Source organism: Triticum aestivum, chromosome 2D, assembly GCF_018294505.1.
Source record: "Triticum aestivum cultivar Chinese Spring chromosome 2D, IWGSC CS RefSeq v2.1, whole genome shotgun sequence".
Classification (NCBI taxonomy): domain Eukaryota; kingdom Viridiplantae; phylum Streptophyta; class Magnoliopsida; order Poales; family Poaceae; genus Triticum; species Triticum aestivum.
In genome coordinates this window covers 2111361-2121805 of record NC_057799.1, presented here as the reverse complement: position 1 = coordinate 2121805, position 10445 = coordinate 2111361, and the positions used below count along the sequence as shown (strand labels likewise).

The window sequence follows — 10445 nt, the reverse complement described above, 5'->3', positions numbered from 1 at the left end:
CGAGAAGGGACTACAGTTGCAGGTGGAGTCATGTGGAGTCTGGTAGTAGCAGTGGTGCTCATGGCGTATCTCAAGTCCAATGTACATGGAGGTTCGATGCACGGACGAATTCAAGGTGGTGGAGAATATTCGCCAAGGTAGAGTTTGTTAGAGTTGTGTCGAATATTATTGTACAAGGTAGGTTACAGTTGGACTTGTAGTTGTATTGTGTTTAGATGAAATATGGAGTCGTGTCCAAGTAGGACACTTATATCCTAGGCCTCTCATATACAGCGGGGGTAGACACACGATGTAACCTATGCCAACATAATAGCACAGGTACGCAGGGGGAGCCGGCGGCGTGTGCCGGCGCTCGGGTGGGCGGCGTGCGGTATTGTGACGGTTTCACAGGGAGGAGCGCCCGTAGTCAGGCCCTGGGATGGGGATGTAGTCATATCGGTGAGCCTCGTTAACAAATCTCGGTGTCGTGCTCGTGTGATTGCTTGATCCTTGGTAGATTGACTGTGGTCTCGAATTTATTCTAACATTCTCAGATCACACCAAGTAGGTAGGTCAATTCAGGGCACTCCCAGATGCGTGATGCGCCTGATACACAAGGCAAACGCACGAGCTTGAGCAGCAGAGAAGCACATCTTCCTCAAGAATCTTATCAGCAGTGCTACATGTTCTTTTATCAGCAGGTCAATTCAGAGGAATATTGGGGGTTTACCAAAAGTAGAGGAAGATGAGCTGCTCTCAGATAGATCCGGGGTTTTACCCCCAATACAACCAGTAAAACGTAACTTTAACGGTTAAGTAAAGCAGGCGACCAAGGAGACAGTAATAATGTAACAAAGGTAATAATTCAAATAGCGACGACTCCAGTCTTCAGAGTCCTTTTTCTCGTACAAGCGTAAGTCGCCGCTACATGAAGATCAGATGGTCGACGATGAGCCCGCCCGGTTGCTGTTGACTTCTTCATTTAGTTAACAGCACGACAAGTGTCGATTTCTTCAGGTAACAAGATGAAAAGTGTCGGTTTCTTCAGCTAACAGCATGACAAGTGTCGACTTCTTTCTTCAGAAGATGATGCAGTCTGGTTGTTCCTGACATGGATGGAGATGTAAGTAATTGGCATGCTTCTGCCGGCCAGGGTCAGAATATTATGTGCCACAAGGCGGCAGGCTTCAGACTTCAGATATTACCTAGACAGCCACAGGCTACGCCTCTGCTAGCACTAGCAGCGTGGACAAGGAAGAATGGTTTACAAAGTCACAGGATTATTTTGACCGTGTGGATAAGGAAGAACGGTTTATCTTCGGCGCTGCGGGTGCGGCACATCCGTCGCGCTCCGGTAAGGTAAGCAGGCGCCAGGAGTGCGCGCACGGAATGGGAGTGGACGTGGGAGTAAGCCAAATGTGTAAGTACTAATCTGAATAGTCTGAGATGTACTAATACTACTGAATAAACGAAATACTAACCAAACTGACCATTAATCTGACAATTCAAGTCTGAGCGACGTCACAAAGGCGTCAGGCTTCAGATATGCCACCTTGCCTAGCCAATGTGTCTGCTTCCTCTTCTTTAGCATGGCTCCAGCCAGCACATAACTGCATAACCACTACCCCGCGGACCTGTTGCGCAAGTCAATTCATGACCCCATCCTTGGCAGCCAATTCTGAAACGTTTTCAACTCAGTTAACCTGATAACACCATGGAGCTAGCTAGTGTATTTCTTGCACTTCACTGGGGACTTAATTATTACTCGTACCTCGGATCATCGAACTCTGTGCAGTATTTAGGCACACCCGCTGCCGGAGACTTCAAGTATAGCAGTGCTTGCATATCGCCGAGAGCATGGCATCATAGATCAGGTTCTTTTCAGTGCCCTCAACATTTCAGCAACATTTAAGCCTTCTCCAATTACTCAGAGCATAATCTCCTTCTTACCTTTGCACTGCGAGTTGTCAGCTGCATCTTCCGGTATTTGGGGCTCAACACCTGCACAGAGTAGTTGATTCTTAGTTAGTTAGTTAGTGCAAAAAGCATCGTCTATCTGAATATTAACTACTGAGGCCTGACCGTGCTATTTTTCTTGCACAATGCAGCAGCCACGGAACGGGCCACCTTCGAAATATTTCTTGCAACAACTACTTGATCTGTGCCTTGGGGGATGCTGTTGGCAACGACTGCAGCAATTTCTGAGCGACCAGTTTATGCTTAGGATGGAATTTGATTGGTGCACTTATGTACACTTCAAAAGATCATGTAGCTGGTGGGGAAGAAGCAGCCCATCATCTGACGAGCATCTTGAGCTGCTTGATGGCACAAAAATGGTGCTCTTCTCCTCCTTCTCCAGTGATGATGATATCTTGGGACTTCACTATATTGCTAAATTTGGCGATGATCAATATCGTGCCTCCGTTCCATGCTCACATCTGCAAAGACCAAGTAAGTGAATTCACAGGATGATCACGAGAGAAACATAGCGAATTAAGGATAGCCAGGACATGGCTGCTAGGGTTTACCCCAAGTAGAGGAACATGAGCTCAATTTGGCATGAACAACTGGGTGTCGATTTCTTCAGTTAACAACATGACAAGTGTCGATTTTCTTCAGTTAGCGACATGACAAGTGTCGATTTCTTCAGTTAGCAACATGACAAGCGTCGATTTCTTCAGAAGACGCTTCAGATATTCGACAGACTGGTTGTAAGTCAATTCATCACCCTCCTTGGCAGCCTATTCTGAAATGTGTTGAAGCCAGTTAACCGCCGCCGTCTACCGCCCGCCGAAGAAGACAACCTTCCAGCAGATACTACTCAAGCAAGCAAGCATCGGGTCTGTATGGTTGAAAAGCAGGGGAGATGATCACCTCCCACGTCCACTCATCAAGCCAACAAATCATCCTTTTCTTTGGGGGGGGCAAATCTTCCAGGATTATTATGACTGCGTCGACAAGGAAGAAATGCGAGTATTATTACTTTGGCACGGTTCTGCCGGCTAGGGTCAGAATAAATTTGCCATATTACTAATACCGAATGAACAAAATACTAACCATCTGTAGTGCACACATTGAGTAATTGATGTGCTCAATCATCACGGAAATTTAATTCTGGGCGACGTACCAAGCTGCTATCACATACGTACCAAGCTGCAGGCTACGCTTCTGCTAGGCTAGCCAATGTGTCACTCTGCTTCTTCTTCCTTCGCATGGCTCCAGCAAGCATATTGCATCTCTATAGATCTGCATAACTCCTACTTCATGGACTTCTTGCAAGCCAATTCTGAAATATTTTGATGTCAGTTCATCCATAGCTACAGTATCTTGCAGAGTTGCACATCACTTGGGCCTATTTACCTCACATGAATCAATGTTCTGCAGTGTTTCAGGTGCACACATTGCTGGAGCCATCGAGTACGAGTGTGGCACTCCTTGCATACCACCATGATTATGGGATAAACTGGCTCAAGGACAAGCTGAATATTTCGCCAGCAGGCAGGGTAGGGTACCTTCCATTCCATGTTATGTTGGCTGGCAAAGCATCAGCAAATAACATGTGTAAGTGCTTGGCACGGGTCTGCCGGCCAGAGTCCGAACACTTTGCAATACATTGTACTAAATGAAGGAAAATACAAACCATGGAGCAATTTAAGGCAGTCTGAGCGACGTTACCAGGCGACGGGCTTCAGACATGCCGCCTAGCTGCAGGCTACGCTCCTGCTAGCCTAGCCAATGTGTCTGCTTACTTAGCATGGATCCAGCAAGCATACCGCATCTGTATCCGCATAACTCTTATTCCGGGGACTTGTTGCAACTCAATTCACCACCCTCCCTGGCAGCTGACTCTGAAACATTTTGAAGGCGGTTATAATTGATATAAGCTATCTCTCCAGCATATTGTTGTGAGCTTGACAGAATTCTTAACAATACCATACACCCATGGCAACACTCAACACCGTGGAGAGGCACGACATATTGGGTGAATGACTTGGAGGCATATTGGGCGAACCACAGCCACTTCTTTATTGAGTGGTTGATCTGCAAAACCAAGCACCGTTATAACTGAGACTAGCTACCAACAGTACATGTTGTCTGACTGAAATATGTAATAGAACAGTCAGAGTGAGGAACTTACACTTCCATCACTACTTAGGCAAGTTTCAGATGTAAACAGTTGAGCACCAAATGAATCCCTCACATTAATCAACATCCTGTAGGCCATTAAATTTCCTTAAACGACAAGAGTTATAACGAATACAAGAATACCTGGTATCACTAGAATGTTGACTGAAGTGAAAAACTGCAAACCTTATCGGTTGCAAGTATACCTGGTATCAGTAGAATGTGGACTGGATTAAAAACTGCAAACTTTATCAGTAGCAAAACACTGAAAACCAACTGATTTCCACAATTGTGCGATGATGACCTTCTGAACATTAAAACTGAACTTTCTAGATACACCATCAAGACTTCATGAGCTTTGGAGAAATATACACACACGTGGTACTGATAGCAAAGTAGCAGAAAGCCATCAGAAGCACAAGAACACCTGAACAGCAAGCCATCAGAAATTAGAATGCATCAACACCTGGTATTGACAATAACGTATAGTGGATGAAAACATTTTATAACCTTAATATGAGTTTCTTCAGTTCTTGACTCATATTCTCATTTATTCCATTATTCTGATTGTGAAACACAAATTACGCAAGTAGACTACCACGTACCACGTCTTGATGAAATGACGATAACCCAAATTTAAAATGCAAATATGAAGAAGCCTACAAGATCGAACGAACACCTGCACAGAGAACCAAAACAAGTGATGATCACAAATTACATTGGTAATTACATCTAGGAAGAAAAGAAAAGAGACTTGCAGAAGGTATTAGCTGCTAGTGACGTTGGTTTCTCGCATTGTGGAAAGATAAAGGGCGTTGATGAATAAATCTGAAATACTTTCACTATCGCTGAGAAGAAAATGGAAATCTGATACGGCGGGAGTATAAGTGGATTTCATTTTAACTTTTTGCGGTGAGTATAACCGTAAGTGGATATAAATAATATGGTACAGCAGGAGCAAAGTTCCATACTCACCGGATAATTTGTACAGGAAGGAAGACAAGTGTGTATGTATGGAAAGAGCAGAGCACTACAGGGCTAGAAGAATGTACAAGGGAACTCCAAGGCATTGTCCTGCTCATTGGATGGGAATAAATGCAGTGTTATTAAGCAGGGTCGCAAGAAAAGGGCAACATGGAAGAACACGAGAAAGTATGTTTTTGTTACCTTGGATCATCCTCTTATGGTTTTGGGGATGGTTCCCAACATCCACCTGCACTGCCGTTTTAGCACCTCGCTGCAGTCATAGACATCTAGTTTTTCCAGTGATTTGGGGAGGCCATCGCTGGGCAATGACGAGACGGCAGGACAGTGGTTGATTGATAACATCTTGAGGCTGGTAAGGTTGCACAACCCTGCAGGGATTTGCTGAAGATGGTGGAAATGCCTAAACTCAAGTTTCTGGAGGGAGGAGAGGAGCTGAAGGGCGTCCTCTTGCTCCTTGCTGAAGCGCTCCATCCCTTCAGGCCCGTACCCATGAAGTTTCAGCTTGGTGAGAGAGGAAGAAAGGAAGCTGCAGATGGGTGCAGCAAGGAGTCCTGCTGCGTCATCTGTGCAAAGCTTCCGCAGCGTGGATGCAACAAGCTGTGTTGGCTGCTCTTCTCCTCCTTCAACATCCTCCACAGCCCGTCTGGGATTTGGATCCCAATTAGCAAAGAATCTATGGCTGCCCCTGACTTCCAATTCCTTGAGCTGGCTGCCGGTGGTAAGGAGAGACTGCAGTCCCTGACATTTCAGGTCCTTTCCACAAAATTCCAGTACTAATCTGGTAAGAGAAGAAAGGTTTGAGAGAGGCTCTAGTGTCCCCATCCCTTCTAATTTCGTAAGCTCCAGGAATTGCAGGGAGGAAGGGAAAATGTGACTGGAGAATGAGAAGGCGGATAGAAACTTTGGGCAATACTTTATGCTTAATCTCTGGAGGGATCGCAAGGATTGGAGCCATCCTCCTCCAGGAACAAGAGTTGGCGAGTCCACCAGGACCAGCTCTGGGTAGGAAAGGAGCTTCAATTTCTGTAGTGAGTCACAGAGATGAGCTGGGAAGAGCAGCACTCCATCATCCTCTTCCTCTGTTGCTGCTGTTATTTCACCTCCCCCCATCTCTGATGCTGTTTGTCGCAGATCCACCCCCACTACCAGCTGTGTTATGTTTTTACAATCCCGTATCTCCAATTTGGAGAGCTTTGGGAGGTGTGGGAAGAGCTCTGTCAGTTCATTCCAACTATTACCATTTAAGTGGCAGATCTCGATGTGCTCAACAGGGAGCTGCCATTCCACATCACCCTGACCTCCTAGTGGTCCAGCCAGACCAGCCAGACCAGCTGAATGCCTTAAAATCAGTGTCTTCAGCGAGGTTAGCATCAGAAGGTGCTTCAACTCCAAAGGTGGGCATCTCTCGAGTGTCAGCTTCTCAAGACCTGTTTCTTTATCGAAAACTAACACTTGGTCTAACCTTTGCAGATCACCCCATCCAATGATTTCCAGTTGTGCTCCATGTGATGATTTTGAGTATGCAAACCTCTTTAGTAGCTTGACACATTCAATCGTGACGCGACGCAAACTCTCAATCCAGGAGGTGGGAATCACGGACGAGAATTCTGGACAGTCTTGTATCTCAAGCTCACAAAGATCCCCCATGTTCCGTAAAGAAGGGAAAACCTTCCAAGAAACACCATCAAGACGAAGAGATTGTAGAGCTTCAACAGCAAGCTCATCACCCAGCCATGTTGGACAAGTGGGGCCTCTGTGCCCTCTAATGCACAACACTTCAAGATTTTCATGTGGTCGAAGGCACTCAAGAACCATTGCTTCCACACCAGGCTCATCACTAGATCGCTTACTATCCCAATCCAATGTTAACCTCCTCAAGTATTTTTCTCAATCAGTTTTGCTTGAGCTGCTTCTTTTTTTGTATGTATTTTCTCAAGGTTGTAGATGCCAAGCTCCCATAGCTTGGTCAGTGGCTCTAGTTGCTTTGGTTCAAATCCTTCATTTTTTTTATTGACCCGAAATACCTTCAACTTTTCCAAGAGCTGAATTTTTCCCACATTACAAATATCATAATGAAGCTTATCATCTCTTGGGGTATAATAATGGCACAATTTTGCAAGGTTGCTCGTGTCTTCAGGAAAATCACCACTGCTAGACCATGACTTAAGATCTAGAACCCTTAGATGATAAAATTTAGAGATGTTAATTGGTAAACACCCTAGACATAGGAATCGTAGGTGGACAAGTCCTGAAAAATTATGTACCATGGACTCCACGGGATACTTCAGGAGGGGCAAATAAAGAACACGAAGAGCATTTGCTTCCCCGAGAAAATCACCAAATATCTTAGCAGAACCTTCATCCATTGCTCCAAATAACATCAGTGTTTGCAAATGTTCAACCTTCAATCTTGTCTTCAGTTTTTCCAATTCCCTCTTTAATTTTTTACCATTATATCCACCCAAGTTCTCTATGCTTATAGACAAGTGTCGGGTGGATGGCTTAATTTCTACCGATCCAACATCAGGGAGACGAAGACGAAGACAGTCATGTGATGCAACCTTCAATGCCAACTCATGCAGTAGGTCATGCATAACATACCGCAGACCACCATCAGTTTTATATTCTCTGAAAAATCCATGGATGACTAAATCATTCAAAATGCTCAGACCTATGCCTTCAAAGGTTGGGTTTTGATCAGAAGGTGTCAAAATATCTAGTCCGATCCATAGGCTGATGAGCTCACGGCTTCTGAAACGGTAATCTTCAGGAAATAATGCAGAATAGGAAAAACACCGTTGCAAATGGAAAGGGAGAAAGCCATAGCTAAGCTCCAAGGCAAGCATAATTCCATTGGACTGTTTCGCCCATTGTTTGCTGTTTAGGACCCTTTTCCAATGAGCCAAACTAGGGTCTGTCCTCAGTAATCTACCAACGGTCTTTGCTGCAAGAGGGGAGCCCTTCAGTTTTCCCATTATCTTATCTCCAGTGTCAAGCAAAAAACGTTTATCCCCTGGACATTGCTCAACATCAAAGACATATACAAGGAATAACTTCTTAAACTCTCCAGGTTCTAAACCGTTCAGTTCTTTTGGCTCTGCACTTTTCTTAACCTGGTCTGCTATTTCTTTTTGCCGAGTTGTGACTAGAATCACGGAACCCTTCTCTTGTGACTTGCCGAGTATCAACAATAGTTTTTTCCAGTCATCCACATCAGTAAACTGCCATATATCATCCAATACAAGTAAGAACCTTTTGTGTTTCAATCTGTGTTCAATCAGCTCTTGTGTTGTGCTACACCCATTCTCACCTTCAACCGCAAGGGTATCTTCTTTAATCTGTTCTAGCACCTTACCCAGGTTGAAATTGAACGACACACATATCCAAATCCTGACTGGAAAATGATTCTGCACTTGCTGGTTGTTATATATGTGTTGTATCATAGTTGTCTTCCCCATTCCCCCCGGACCAATAACCGGAAGCACAGTTAGACCCTTGTCACAGTATTGACCCTCGGTGATATCATGTATGATATTATTCATGACATGGTCCCTCCCATACAGTTTTGGCTCTGCACTCTGAGGTGTGGTGGTGGCACGACGCTGAGCAATGTCTAGGACAGTTCTATGGCCACAAGTCTGCAGAATATCCTTAACATCATTACGCATAAGCTTTAGTTGCTCTACAGTGTCCCTCATCCTTTGGGAGAAATCAGCCCTGTTAAACTCAGGCATCGGTGTTTCTTGCGCAATGCCACGATCTTCATCACCACGAACATGTGGATGTGGGGAACATGAGGAAAGGAGAAGTTTACCGAGGCTGGGCATGCATCCGCTGACCTCCTGGTTGGCTTGTGATGCTGAGAACGAATCGCCGTGTGACCTCTGCTGGAGCTCAGCACGCTGCCATGGGAAACAGTTGACCAGTTTGCCAAGAGCTTTGATGGTGTGGCGAGCATCAAAGGCGAGGTCACGGAGGACATCGTCGCCGTGCTGGTCGGCAGCGTCGTACGTGCCGTGGAGCTCGTCGTGGATGCGGAAGTAGTCCAGCTCGTCCAGCAAGTCCTCGGCATTGTGCGCCGAGTCCCACAGCTTCTGCAGCATCTTCTCCGTGGCCAGCCCAGGGAGCTCCTTGGTGGCAGCTATTTCGAGCGTGGCCTGCACCTTCTCCAGTTCAGTTTTGAGGGCCTGGATGTTGAGACCAAATGTCCTGGTGGCCGCCCAAGCCTCCAGCACGCCATCCGCGACCGGGGCTAGCGCCTTGCTCACCACCCATTGTGCGGCGCCGAGGGCGGTCTCGGCCATCCCGTGGCCGGATGCAGGGATGGACAAGGGCGCCTGCATCAATCAAGGAATCAAAAGAAAGTCAATGGTAAACAGGCTGTTGGTAGCTGCAAATTAAAGGAGAGGAGTGTGCACTAGTACATACCTTGATGGTCCGCCGGTGATGGATACCGCTGCCGCCTGCCTGATCCTAGCTAGCTGCTGCAAAGGGGGGGTTGGGTTGGGCTGAGTCGTTGAGAGAGCCCTGAAGTTTGGTTTGAGAAGTCTGGCAATTTTTTTCTTTTCTTTTTTGTGAAAACCTGACTGACGATGCAGAGTGTGTGTAGTTTGGGCTGATGCAAGCAAGCTGGCGTACAGGGAAATGGAGTGGCACTGGTTGGCGATGTTGATCTAACTCTCACCAAATTGCTTGGACAGAAGAGAAGCATTGGTTGATTCGATTGTGATGGTGGAGTGTTGGTACGATCCAGTGGCATGGAATGGGAAGTCTGGCCCAGACCTTTTCTTGTGCTGGGCTGAAAGCAAAGCTAGAGGTGCCGGCATCGCACATGAGCTCTCTCTGCTCCGTCCCAACATACTCACTACTCCTTGGCAGGACTAGTCAAGAAGCTCATCATTTCAGGAGCATCTTCTCAAGACCCTACAGTCTGGAATAGGATTTCCGGAATACAACTCAAGGCCAGGACATGAAGCAACCCAGCTGAGATGAGAAGCATTCTTTCTTCTGCTGAGAAGAAGCCGGCCATTTATTTTCACCAACAGGCAGGTCCGTACCCTCCGTTCCATGTTACATCTGCAGAGGCCAAGTAGGTGAATTCAGAGGATGATCGCGAGAGAAATATAGCGAATTAAGGATAGCCAGGACATGGCGGCTAGGGTTTACCCCAAGTAGAGGAAGATGAGCTCCAGGGCTCTCGAAGATGAGCCTGGTTTGGCGCGACCTGACCGCTGGGTGTTGATTTCTTCAGTTAACAGCATGACAAGTGGCCATTTCTTCAGAAGATGCAGTCTGGTTGTTCCTGACAAGGACATGTGTAATAAGTAGAGTAATTGTCAGGGCCAGAATATATA

At 46.1% G+C, this 10445-nt stretch overlaps 1 pseudogene; it reads right to left on the bottom strand.

Annotated features, from left to right (window-relative positions):
- Positions 1 to 715: 715 nt before the first annotated feature.
- LOC123050926 (putative disease resistance protein RGA4) lies at positions 716 to 9428 on the bottom strand (annotated as a pseudogene).
- Between the last annotated feature and the right edge of the window lie 1017 nt (positions 9429 to 10445).